Source organism: Coregonus clupeaformis, chromosome 7, assembly GCF_020615455.1.
Source record: "Coregonus clupeaformis isolate EN_2021a chromosome 7, ASM2061545v1, whole genome shotgun sequence".
Classification (NCBI taxonomy): Eukaryota; Metazoa; Chordata; class Actinopteri; order Salmoniformes; family Salmonidae; genus Coregonus; species Coregonus clupeaformis.
In genome coordinates this window covers 66376843-66390440 of record NC_059198.1, presented here as the reverse complement: position 1 = coordinate 66390440, position 13598 = coordinate 66376843, and the positions used below count along the sequence as shown (strand labels likewise).

Below are 13598 nucleotides of genomic sequence, written 5' to 3'. Positions count from 1 at the left end.
GATTTGTTTAATATGATTCCATATGTGTTATTTCATAGTTTTGATGTCTTCACTATTAGAAAATAGTGAAAATAAAGAAAAACCCTTGAATGAGTAGGTGTGTCCAAACTTTTGACTGGTACTGTATCTGGTTATGTATATTTTGATAATCGTTATCACTATCATCACTAGCATAGCTGACATTAGCTAGCTGGCTAACGTTAGCCTACCTCAATACAACTAAGATTTGGCTTGGAAACATGATAACATTTCAATAGATGACAAATAATTAGTAGGAACACTTTTTGTCATGATTGTGATGTCGCCAGATTGAATTAGATGCAGTATAACTTTAGCCAGTTATCTAAGATTGAAGGGACCACCGTATTTTAGCACGCTAACATTAGCATTGCTAGATATTTTTGACGAACTTTGCTAGTAACAGTAATGACAACATTGCCATCTCTCTAAAGTCAGTTTGACAACATCATAATATGGCAAAGTTGTTTCCTACAATTTATTTTCATACTTTAGCAATGTCATCGTATTTCCTTGCATCTCTAAGTTAGTGTAATTTAGACAAAACAGTCACATTAGCCTCCGAGGTACAACCCATGTCTAAGGGAACAAATACATATTGTGGTACTAGCTAACTCATGTCTGACTACAACAGTGTACTAACTAGCAGCAACAAACTCAAACCAATCCAGGCATATAGCAACACATGTAACATTTGGTTGCATAGTGTGATAGCGTCACTGGCCTGAATCTAATACAATCCGGAGCCAGTCAGTCTACAGCTGTAAAACATAGAATTAGCTTCCAAACATGATTACATTATTTCTCGAGCTATGTTTATAATTGATTTATAAACTGATTTGTCTTAGATGCATGTAATGTCTAGATAATAACCTAGTCTGGTGGAACCAGCCTGATCGTTGTGTTCACCATTCTATTTCACTTCACATCTGAAGTGAAATAGAAAGGGGAATGCAGGGATCTGGTTGGTTCCACCAGGCTAATCATAACCACCATTGATAATGGAATCAGTGTGTGTGTGGTGTTTGTGTGTGACCGACCAGTATCTTTGATAAGGGGTCAGGAGCTGATCTACGCTGCTATGCCCATCAATGGGGCGCTGGCAAAGACCTCACCGCCGGCCTCACTTCTTGTCTGCTCACCAACGGTCGTACATGGGGAGAACAGAATTAGGTAGGTTTAGTCTGACCTGTTCAAACTTCAACATGGATTATATTTGTGTATCAGATATCACTTATCCCTAACTGCCATTGGTAATAGAACTGTGTCTGTGTGTATGTGTTCAAAGATACATGAGATGCAGAGAGACCTGGCACTCAACACATCCACAATGAGGTGATTACTAAGAATACAGTACAGCATAAATGTCCATTAATAGCAACACCCTTTTCATTCCATGTGTCACTGATGAACTCTGCCTCAACTCTGCCTATTTCTACAGATGGACTGGAGATGCTTTTGCCAGACGGCAGCCTCAGTCGTTTGATGGGGAGACCATAATGGGGTAGGTTTTATTTGACCTGTTCAAACTTCAAGATAGTATATGTTTGTGTGTCAGATATCACCTATCCCTAACTGCCACTGGTAATAGAACAGTGACTGTGTGTATTAGTTCACAGAAACATGTATGGAGCCAGCACATGGAGACCTGCAAGATGATGAGATGAAGTCCAGACTGATAGACGGGCTACCCCATATGAACTATTGTTCACATCTGTGATCATGGAACTAGTTCTCCAGGTAACAGTCTGTGAGAACAGCTTAATCAGAACTTTAAAAGCATCAGAGTCCTCCTGGCATTCATCCAGAACCCCCAAATGACCACCAGTTCTCTTTTCCATCTCATTACATTTATATTTACATTGAGCAGACGCTGTTATCCAGAGCGACTTACAGTTAGTGCATTCATCTTAAGATAGATAGGTGGGACATATCACATTAATAGTAAGTAAATTTTCCTCAATAAAGTAGCTATTAGCAAAGTCAGAGCTAGTAAGGGGGGGAGTCAAGTGTGAGTGTTAGTTCACGAAAGTGTTTTTAAAAAATGTATTCATTCTTGTCTATATGAAGTGAACTAATCTCTTTCACCATCTCCCTCTGGCCCTCATAGCAATAAATAACACCACTTTCTCTGTTTCCTTCTCTCCCTTCATCCCAGAACAGCTACTGTTCAACTGATGTATGTATTTTACTGTGACAGGCCCTCAACCACCGGATGTAGTATCTCCTGTGATCACCCCAGGCCTCGGAAAACCTCTTCAACAGCAACAGGAAGCAGTCATACGACTGGGTCACGACCCCTCTTATAACACCACATGAGTCAAGTGGAGCCCACCCCGCGAGCCGCAGCGGAAGGTTCCGGTCTCACCGAGGAGCAAGGTGTGGAAGGATCGTCAGGGGAGGAGAGGGAGACCTAGTCAGCGCATCAGTATGAGGAAAAGAAAGAGAGAGGGAAAGAAAGAGAGAGAGAGAGAGAGAAAGAAAGAGCGAGAGGAGAGAGGAAACATCTGTCAGATAGCAGCCGTGTAACATCATTACACACAAGGCCCACCGGCTCACCTAACACGGCCACAGCTGGGTCTAATACAGCCTGCATCCACAGGGGAAACTACTGTGTGACCCGCTACAGTCAGAACTATGTACACATCCAGCCAGGAGGCACCAGGGAGCAGATGATAATGCTGCCTAAGCCCACAATCGAGACTCACTGGGGACGCGTCTGTGCCAGAGCCCCAAGCTTCTTGCCTGAACACGGGGCTGACATTATGGGAGCTATTCGAATGTTTTTGTTTGGCAACACTTCATTTTTTTGCGAATTTTTTGGTTTTTGGACGAGGGGAGAGAGGCAGTGACTGAGGAGTGTGAGAGAGAGAGACTGAGAAAGAGAGAGAGAGTCTTCTGACGCATGTGTTGGATGTTAATAAGACTGAATAATTTAACTGTGTTTTGTTTTAACAAGTGAGTTTTTCTCTCTCATTAAACTCTTCTATAGAGAATTGGTGAATTATGTAACGTTGCTGTGTGATGCTGCTGTATTTCTCACTGGCCTTATCACATGCGGTGTAATTCTATAACTATCTGCTCCTTTACAGCAATAGGCATCATCTTAATCAAATGAGCCGGGTTTCTTCTGTTGGATTTATGCCTTGTCAAACTCTGGTATTTGTCCGTGTGCCAGCTGTTTTCTTAGCTGAGGTAAATCTCGATAAATCAATAGGAGTTAATCTGCTGAGAAGACTGTGTGCTGGCCTGTCTGAAAGGCCACTTTGTCTCTTGGTTCCTGACCATGAATCAAGCCCTCAATGAAGAATCAACAGAGAAGTGACATTCAGATAGCAGCCCCAGTGTTCCTGAGCAATGATATGGGAAACAGAGGTCCCATATTTTAAAGGGGTATGGTATAGTGCTGGACCCAATATCCCAGGTATGCATCTTTTCTTTCAGGAGGTCGTTTCGACTCCGACATAAAACCATTCTTCCTCTAGCACTGTCTCAATCATGCAGATGGTCTATGTCTCCATATGGTAAACTGATCTGAATGCTATGTCATTTGACATGTAACCCTAGCTCCACAGCCACAGTGAAAGAGGACATTTCGAGGTGATATAGAGCGGGAGATGGGTGCAAATCATTTCCATGATCGTACATGTGTCATGCAGGGTAAGGCCTTGGAATTCCATGCATTCTGCACTCCGTGTTTCATACTGAAAGATTTCACCTTCCGTACATTGGCAAAATGTCACATAAGCTGTCACTGGGGATGAGGAGTTCAAAATAGACTCCTTCAGATGTCTCTTCTCTATTGCAACATGTTCAAAGAGAGTCTTCGCACTGTAGAGAAAGCTCAAAGGTGCTGATTTGACCTTGTGTGCGTCAATCACTCCTCTGTATACTGTAGGTCAGGGGCAGAGGGAGGGACTGTGGCCCAGTGGGATGTATGTATATAGGCTGGTCTAGCTGAAATCTGATGAGGAGCAGGAGAGAGAGTGAGAGACAGAGAGGAAAAGAGAGAGAGAGAAAGAGGAGGTAGGAGAGGACATACCCACAGGTTCTCAGGGCTTGAACCCAGTGCGACCCCAGTGTGTTGACACAGGCTGCCCTCCTCCCCCGTTTACCCCCCCACTCCCCCTCCCATACAAATCTTAGGGAATTATTGAATAGGGTCCCTTATTGATTGAGACAAATTGTTACCCAGTGTCAGTTGCAGCATAAGGAGACAGTTATCATTCAATCCAGTTGTGTCCTAATTAGATTATCAAATAAAATATGTTTCATTTTCATTCATTATGTTTGCATTGTTTTGTCAAACCAATGGGGTAATATTACAAAGAGACTGAAGGTAGACATAGAAGATGGTTGAGTGTTTGATATAGGTTGACTCAGATCGTATTCCTCTACTACCATCTGGTCTTCTGGGATCATGAATGTAGCTACCCACTGGGCATAGACGTCAGTTCAATGTCTAATTTTGAGTTGTCAACTAATGTGAATTAATCTTGAAATCAACAGAAAATGTCACCATGTCATTTAGGTTAAAGGTTGGGTGATAAAAAGGTCAAATTCCCTGACGTTGATGACTTTTTTCAAAATTCTATCAGTTTTCATCACATTTTCATCACATTTCCGTTGAAATGACGTGGAAGCAACGTTGATTCAACCCATTTTTGCCCAGTGGGTAGTATGTGAGAAGAGGCTAGCTGTGTGACAGTCAGAAGCCTCTCTTCAGGAGGTTGTTATTGAATGCAGGTCCCCTGGGGACCACACTGTGAGATGACATCATGGGGTCTCCGTTCAACAACAACAACATCTACACAACAGTCTTTGAATCTGTTTGTTGTGACTCACGTATAAGCGATGGGTCACTTGGAATAAAATTACAATGATTGACTAGCCATGAAATTAGGTAATATGATCATTTGATGCATTTTTGAAGAACTGCGAATTCACTCCACAGGAATCTTGAGATCTTAAACCTTAACCCCCTCTTTTTAGAAAACGTAACTCAAGACCTGGAGTTAGAATTGGCAAAGATGCAATTGCACCTATCCGGTGTATGTGACAATAAAACATATTTAAATTGCCCATTCTCCATCACTACACATACTTTCCAGTGTGGTCATGCACATTCCTCTGTGGTGTTGTGAAACGCGTGGGCCCAAAACAGTGATGATATACAGGCAGTCTGTCTGGGTGTGTCCGAACTGAGAGCACAACAGGGGCCACTCCAGACCACTCCAATCCCTCCTGTCTCATCCTCTCCCTGACCCTCATTACTTCTTCATGTGAGAACCGTGAAGAGATGACTAAAACACAAGCATTCCACCCAAATGAACTCCTCACTCACTAAGAATGTCAACTGACCACGGTGCTACAAATCTCTTTAGCTCTGTCTCAAAAACAACGTCTGAACCCAGAAAATGAACTTGCACAGACAGAGGAGTGTTGTCGTTCATCGCTGGCACAGGCAGTGTGTTGATGCACATTAAAACTATGTAAATTATATTCGTAGCTTAACGTTACCGGGTTTGTGTTTTGATAATGTGGTTGGAGCCAGGGAGAGGGGCTCAGAGGAGGTTCATCCCAGTGTGTTTGAGCCAGGGCCTGTGATGGGTGGGCACGCTGATTAGCGAGTTAGCGAGGGTGGCTACAGATGGACCCTAGCCCGCGTTACGGTTTCAGCGCTCCGCTGTTGTAAACTGTGGGTGGGCATGGGGATAAAACACAGCCCAGGCTAGTCATTGTTTATGCTAGGTGTTTGTGGTCCAACATTCACCACAGGGGTGTGCAACACCCTTATGTCTCTGTTAGCAGTAAGATGCTAAAACGACCTACATTGAAGCTAATGTCAAAGTTACCATCAAAAACTTTTGCTCATTTAGATTTCACCCCACTTAGAATAAAGTAAATATTTATATATAAAACTTAACACAAAACAAGTAAGTTATGATGGCACAGGCTTTTTGCATCCTGTTCCCCCTCGTAACTCTGAGTTGTTGCGATCTTTGCCTAATCCACCTCGACAAGGTAGTCTGCTGGAGGTCTCTGAATGGCCTCCCAGGCTGCTAGTGTGGTGTGTGGGGGACGCTCCACCTGTCCCCTTGCCCTGAGCACTGAGGGTCAGACTAGAGCCTGAGTGGTGGTCCTCCACCCCATCAATGCTAAACAGTGTGAAACAACAAATTAACTGCAGCACCACCCATGCAAATGTCAGCTACAACAAGCGCTGGCTTTACAAATGACCTGCCACACGCCTCAATTCGTCGGGGCATGGACTCTACAAGGTGTCGAAAGCATTCCACAGGGATGCTGGCCCATGTTGACAACAATGCTTCCCACAGTTGTGTCAAGTTGGCTGGATGTCCTTTGAGTGGTGGACCATTCTTGAAACATACGTTAAACTGTTGAGTGTGAAAAACCCAGCAGCGTTGCAGTTCTTGACACAAACTGGTGCGCCTGGCACCTACTACCATACCCCGTTCAAATCTTTTGTCTTGCCCATTCACCCTCTGAATGGCACACATTCACAATCTACAGTGCATTCGGAAAGTATTCAGACCCCTTGACTTTTTCCACATTTTGTTAAGTTTTTCCCTCATCAATCTACACACGATACCCCATAATGACAAAGCGAAAACAGATTTTTAGAAATGTTTGCAAATGTATAAAAAATAATAATAACTGAAATATCACATTTACATAAGTATTCAGACCCTTTACTCAGTACTTTGTTGAAGCACATTTGGCAGCGTTTACAGCCTCGAGTCTTCTTGGGTATGACGCTACAAGCTTGGCACACCTGTATTTGGGGAGTTTCTCCCATTCTTCTCTGCAGATCCTCTCAAGCTCTGTCAGGTTGGAATCGTCGCTGCACCGCTATTTTCAGGTCTCTCCAGAGATGTTAGATCGGGTTCAAGTCCAGGCTCTGGCTGAGCCACTCAAGGACATTTACAGACTTGTCCCGAAGCCACTCCTGCGTTGTCTTGGCTGTGTGCTTAGGATTGTTGTCCTGTTGGAAGGTGAATCCTACCGATCCTTGACTTCGGCGATGTCATTTACAAAACAGCCTCCAACACTCTACTCAGCAAATTGGATGTAGTCGATCACAGTGCCATCCGTTTTGTCTCCAAAGCCCCATACACTACCCACCATTGTGACCTGTACGCTCTTGTTGGCTGGTCCTCACTACATGTTCGTCGTCAAACCCACTGGCTCCAGGCCATCTATAAATCACTGCTAGGCAAATCCCCGCCTTATCTTAGCTCATTGGTCACCATAGCAGCACCCACCCGTAGTCTGCGCTCCAGCAGGTATATCTCACTGGTCATTCCCAAAGCCAACACCTCCTTTGGCCACCATTCCTTCCAGTTCTCTGCTGCCAATGACTGGAACGAATTGCAAAAATCTCTGAAGCTGGAGACTCTTATCTCCCTCAATAACTTTAAGCATCAGTTGTCAGAGCACCTTACCGATCACTGCACCTGTACACAGCCCATCTGAAATTAGCCCACCCAACTACCTCATCCCCATATTGTTATTTATTTTGCTCTTTTGCACCCCAGTATCTCTATTTGCACATAATCTCTTGCACATCTAGCATTCCAGTGTTAATACTATTGTAATTATTCTGCACTATAGCCTATTTATTGCCTTACCTCCATAACTTGCTACATTTGCACACACTGTATATATATTTTCTGTTGTATTTTTGACTTTATGTTTTTTACCCCATATGTAACTCTGTGTTGTTTTTATTGCACTACTTTGCTTTATCTTGGCCAGGTCGCAGTTGTAAATGAGAACCTGTTCTCAACTGGCTTACCTGGTTAAATAAAGGTGAAAAAAAAAAACCTTCACCCCAGTCTGAGGTCCTGAGCACTCTGGAGCAGGTTTTCATCAAGGATCTCTATGTACTTTGCTCCGTTCATCTTTCCCTCGATCCTGACTAGTCTCCCAGTCCCTGCCGCAGAAAAACATCCCCACAGTATGATGCTGTCCCCACTATGCTTCACCGTAGGGATGGTGCCAGGTTTCCTCCAGAAGTGACGCTTCGCATTCAGGCCAAAGAGTTCTGTCTTGGTTTCATCAGACCAGAGAATCTTGTTTCTCATGGTCTGAGAGTCCTTTAGGTGCCTTTTGGCAAACTCCAAGTTGGCTGTCGTGCCTTTTACTGAGGAGTGGCTTCTGTCTGGCCACTCTACCATAAAGGCCTGATTGGTGGAGTGCTGCAGAGATGGTTTTCCTTCTGGAAGGTTCTCCCATCTCCACAGAGGAACTCTGGAGCTCTCTCAGAGTGACCATTGGGTTCTTGGTCACCACCCTGACCAAGGCCCTTCTCCCCCGATTGCTCAGTTTGGCTGGGCGGCCAGCTCTAGGAAGAGTCTTGGTGGTTACAAACTTCTTCCATTTAAGAATGATGGAGGCCCCTGTGTTCTTGGGGACCTTCAATGCTGCATAATTTTTTTGGTACCCTTCCCCAGATCTGTGCCTCAACACAATCCTGCCTCGGAGCTCTACGGACAATTCCTTCGACCTCATGGCTTGGTTTCTGCTCTGACATGCACTGTCAACTGTGGGACCTTATATAGACAGGTGTGTGCCTTTCCAAATCATGTCCAATCAATTGAATTTACCACAGGTGGACTCCAATGAAGTTGTAGAACCATCTCAAGGATGATCAATGGAAACAGGATGCACCTGAACTCAATTTTGAGTCTCATATCAAAGGGTCTGAATACTTATGAAAATAAGTTATTTCTGTTTTTTTGCAAAAATGTCTAAAAACCTGTTTTTGCTTTGTCATTATGGGTTAATCAATTTTAGCATAAGGCTGTAATGTAACAAAATATAGGAAAAGTAAAGGGGTCTGAATTCTTTCCGAATGCACTGTATGTCTCAATTGTCTCAAGGCTTAAAAATATGTATTTAACCTGTCTCCTCCCCTTCATCTACACTGATTGAAGTGGATTTAACAATTTACATCAATAAGGGATCATAGCTTTCACCTGGATTCACCTGGTCAGTCTATGTCATGGAAAGAGCAGGTGTTCTTAATGTTTGTATACTCAGTGTATATTCCCTTTGTCAGGAGGATGGTCATTATCATTCAGATACTTGCCTCAATAAAGCCTCTGTGCATCTATGTTGCAGTCTATTATAATAACTGTGATCTTAGATGAACACACCCCAGCAAAGCAGAGTAACATTTGTGATATTCATCATACTTTAAATAAAGATCAGATCTGAAGTTTGCAGGGGTCCTGTGACTAGGTGTCACATTCCTGCCAATGCTGTTGCTGATTCTTAGAAACACAGCCATTGGTTGCCACATACTGACAGGAGGTATCAGACCAATGGTGCAACCAAGCATCCCATGTCCCAAAAGTGGACCATGATAGTCTTTTCAAAGGCATGTGGGCTCATGTTTTGGCAATGTGTGTTTTGTATTTTGAAATGATATGATGTCAGATAAGCATCTTACTGGGGGTCCAACATGTAATGCCAGGGTGTTCAAGTGACACGGTCACCTTCCTGAGAAGTTCTTGAAAGTGCATGCGTGCGTGCGTGTTTTGCTTGCATGTGCGAGAGAGAGTATGTGTATGAATGTGTGTCTGTCAGTGTGCTCTGTGAAGATTGTGAAATCCATTGGCAGGGGAGCGGAGAAGAGGGGAAGGGGGTTTAGTAGGCAATGTTCTGATTCCGGGGCCCTCGCTCTCCCCTCGCTACCGTTCCACACATAAATCAGGGGAGCGTGACTAAACCCACCGGTAACAGGAGCCGGGCCGGCGCTCCCCCGTGGACCCAGGGCCTGCAAGTCAGCATTTCAGCAGTCCTGCAGTAAGGCCCCACCGAAGACCCATGGACCCCTAGAGACTCCTGGAAACCAAACAGTGAGGTCAGTGCTGGGCTCAGAGAGAGAGAACACAGAGAGAGAGAAAACACAGACATCCAGGGCCACCAGGGCCACGGCCAGAGAGACTGAACCTGGGATTAAGTCATTAAGGACAGCCATCACCTTAAACCACAGCTCAGGATCCTCTGTGAAGCTGCTGTAAAAAGATACTCTCTGTACTCATGTATTGATTTTATCTCTGCAGAGAACTGGTGGTGACTTTCTTCTGTTAGATCAGAGGCAAGGAATATTTCTGGAGGAGTGCTGGGGTTTGAATCAGATTTTTAGAAGAAAATCAATTTCTGCTACATTGCTAAACAACATTAAAACACACCTACGTATCTTCATGTGTGAATTTCAGTTTGAAAGATGACTACTTCGGTGGAAGAACAAAATAATAAAAGAGTTGTGAACGTGCTGAGAATGATGCTTTTCCATTGTCTCTCCTTTGCACCCTGTACTTGACCCAGTCCCAGTATTCACTATCATGGCAGTCCTATTATCACCTGTCCATATAATTCCTTATAGACCATTTTCCTACACACCCTCCTGCACTTACATTCTCCACACGTATGTAACACTATAGCTAATAACATCCGCCACAGTAACACCAGAGCTTTTACAGTATTAAAACAGGTGGGTGTGACATCCAGGATGAGTGGAATGCGGGTGTGATGGTGCAGTGTGTTTGTGTGTGTGTGTGTGTGTGTGTGTGTATGTGGACTGTGTGTATGTGTGTGTGTCTGTCTCTAGGACACCTAAGAGATGGGACAGCTGATCCATCCTATCCTCCTCTTGTTTGTTTTCAGACTTGTTTACAAGATGTCCTTCCTGCAGCACGTGGAGAACCTGTCTGCCAACAACAACACCCACCATCCAGGAGGAATGCCTACCATGCCTGCTGCAGTTGGCCCTGGCTACTGCACAGCATACCTCCCACAGACACACACGCGGTCAGACAGATGGACGGACGGCCAGACGGACACACCGCCAGCACAGGCAAGCACACACATGCAAGCACTCACACACACATACATACACACATTCCCCTCACTCACTCGCCACACCATCATCAATACCCAATTACCATGTCCTGTGTTTGGACAGTAAAGTTAGACCATGCAGGTTGGCTCCCTAGGCCCCTCCAGAGCAACCTGTTGAGTGTAATTCATGTGAGTGTCAAAAGTGGGAATCCAGGGATACTCTTACAATTGGTGGACCACACATTTGGATGGACTGGGCTTTAGCACTTAGCCATTTATCACCATTATATCGATCAATTGTAACTCCGATTACATTTATAGCTATCACAAGGCAGAGCAGACCCACATACCAGACATTTTAGACAGGGATTTAGAGGGATGAACGTCTTAGTGCATGGTCATTTATAGTTATAGATGGGTTGGTTGTTTAGCAACAAAACCGACGTGTGCGCAGCTATAGGGCAAAACAGATGGCTTTGGCTTAGAATGTTGACTACATGTAAACGATATTTCGTCTCCAATGTTTATTGAAAACATAAATACATTTGCACAATGAGCACTTGTTGTCTCTCAAATACATCGTTACAGTTGTTGGTTAGCTAGCTAACACATTTTTGCCAAATTAGCATTGACATTAAATCAGTCAATACACCTCAAAACAAGACATGGTATCAAGAACATGATGAAACTAGCTGAAACGAGCCACTTACAATTCCCCACATGGCAGTTGTTTGTCATTGTTGCTAGCAATCTGGCCATCTAGAATCACAACAACTCATAGTCTTCTGCCCCAATAAGGTGTGCGCATTGTTTTGGTGACGTTGTCAGCTAACCCACCTATTGGGAACTGGTCACATGTCATAGAGAGACAAATAAATCAATAAATCATGGTAAAAGTGCATAATTAACTCCCTCGTTTGATCTTCATGTCATGCTTTACACAATTTTTATATTTTGGTAATGGAGGCTCAAAATCATGATTTTATTTTTAAAGAGAATTTGGTCAAACTAAAATATGTAATCTTCAAAGCCAAAATGCTTAGTTTGCCTTTAGTCGACCCAAAATGAATGGAGTACCCTGAGTGAAAATACAAAAAGAGGGTTTTCTGTTTCAAAGACATTACTTTGTTCTTTACCAACAGTGGCTTTATGGCTATCATATTCAAGCAACTAAAGCCTCATTGCCCCTAGAAGCTGTTGTTTTAATGACATGGACCCGATATAACCAATTACACAAGACAGCGGTAGCCCTCTCCTCAGTCTTTAACACTGACATTTGTCAATATCCTATTAGTTTCTCTTGGAGCCTGTGAGTTTATTCTACAAAGCCTGTTGTTGCTTTTTATCCCATGCCTACATTAGGGGTGATTTTCATTATAACCAAAACGGTATACTGGGTTACTGACTTCTAGAAAAACTAATATTGGGGGCCATTGTCTCGGTGGTTGCTATGGCAACCGTCACACGTTCTCTTGTGATTGGATTTATTTCGGACTTATCGCTGGCTATATCACTAATTCCCCCCAGGCGGAGTGATATTAATGATAGCAATGTTTCACCAGATCATTTACAGCCGTTTACATCAAAGCACACTGCTACAAAGCACCCAAATCTCATTAAAGTGCTCTGCTGATGCCCCTTATTTTGATTACAAACCAATTCTCTCAGCCACATATGGTTATGAAAGTCACGTTTAGAGAAAATGTTTCTCATAAAACTTTCTCAGTACCGTTCATGTGATATAGTAGTTTTATGTGTTTTACACATATCGTCTCAGCTGTAAGAGAGGCCAGGATGGGGGTAGGAGGGTTAACGTCTTGCCTCTCTGTCCAGATAAGGGGTCTCGTCTGGGGGTCAAGGCCAGCACCCAATGACCCCCCTCTAAGTCCCCATGAGTGACCGTATCTGGATACACACAAGCCACTGGCTAACACCCACGATCCATCACTCTGCTGAATGAGGACAGAATCAATCACCAAGGAATGTGATTGGTCCAGACTAAATCAGTATTGTCTGTCAAGTGACAAGCTGTTGAGTCCTGTCCACAATGTCAAAGGAGACATAACATGAGCCTGTGATGTGGATTGTAAAAAGACGTAATACATGTCCTCCTCTCACCCTCCGTATTGTAGCCTGCTCTGTTCTGTTGATTGTTATTGTTAGCCTCCATCTTGAGGGAACAACTGTATAAGCCAGTCCGTCAGTAACACACCATTTGTGACCAGTCCGTGGCCAGGGTGCAACACTCTCATAATACAGCCTCATAACGTAATGCTGTGCCTGTGAGGTCATAGAGAGTTAGCTAGCAGCGTGTGGAGCCTGCGCCAGCCTCTCTCCCTCGCTAATTGATGCACTTCAGCCGTTGAGCTCTTTGAACTGAATCCCCCTCGTCCACCCGGGAGAATGCAGATGGCATCATTATTTTCCCCTCTGCTTTGAAACTCAAGCCCCCGATGATGACCCAGAGCTCTCGGCGCTGCCACGGCCGCCAGTGAGAGGACCCGTCTGTTTGCTTTGCATTAAGAAACAGTGCACCCTGGCCCCGCGTCGCTGGCTGCGCCACTGTTGTTGCTTTCTAGTACACTTGACACGGGTCTGTGTTTGAGGGAGCCAGGCACTGTGGCTTAGGATTGTTGTTGGGAAGAGATGCTATCATCAGTAGCCACAGACGGGGCAGTAGCCCTGAGAGTCCCTGGGTGACGCTACGT

The 13598-nt window shown here is 44.2% G+C and overlaps 1 long non-coding RNA gene across 1 annotated transcript; it reads right to left on the bottom strand.

Moving 5' to 3' along the window:
* Positions 1-1663: 1663 nt before the first annotated feature.
* Positions 1664-11852, bottom strand: LOC123491254. The gene is made up of 3 exons (XR_006661206.1): positions 11601-11852; positions 9781-9891; positions 1664-2431 (listed from the first exon to the last, which is right to left on the bottom strand). It is a non-coding gene; the product is annotated as an uncharacterized LOC123491254 (long non-coding RNA).
* Between the last annotated feature and the right edge of the window lie 1746 nt (positions 11853-13598).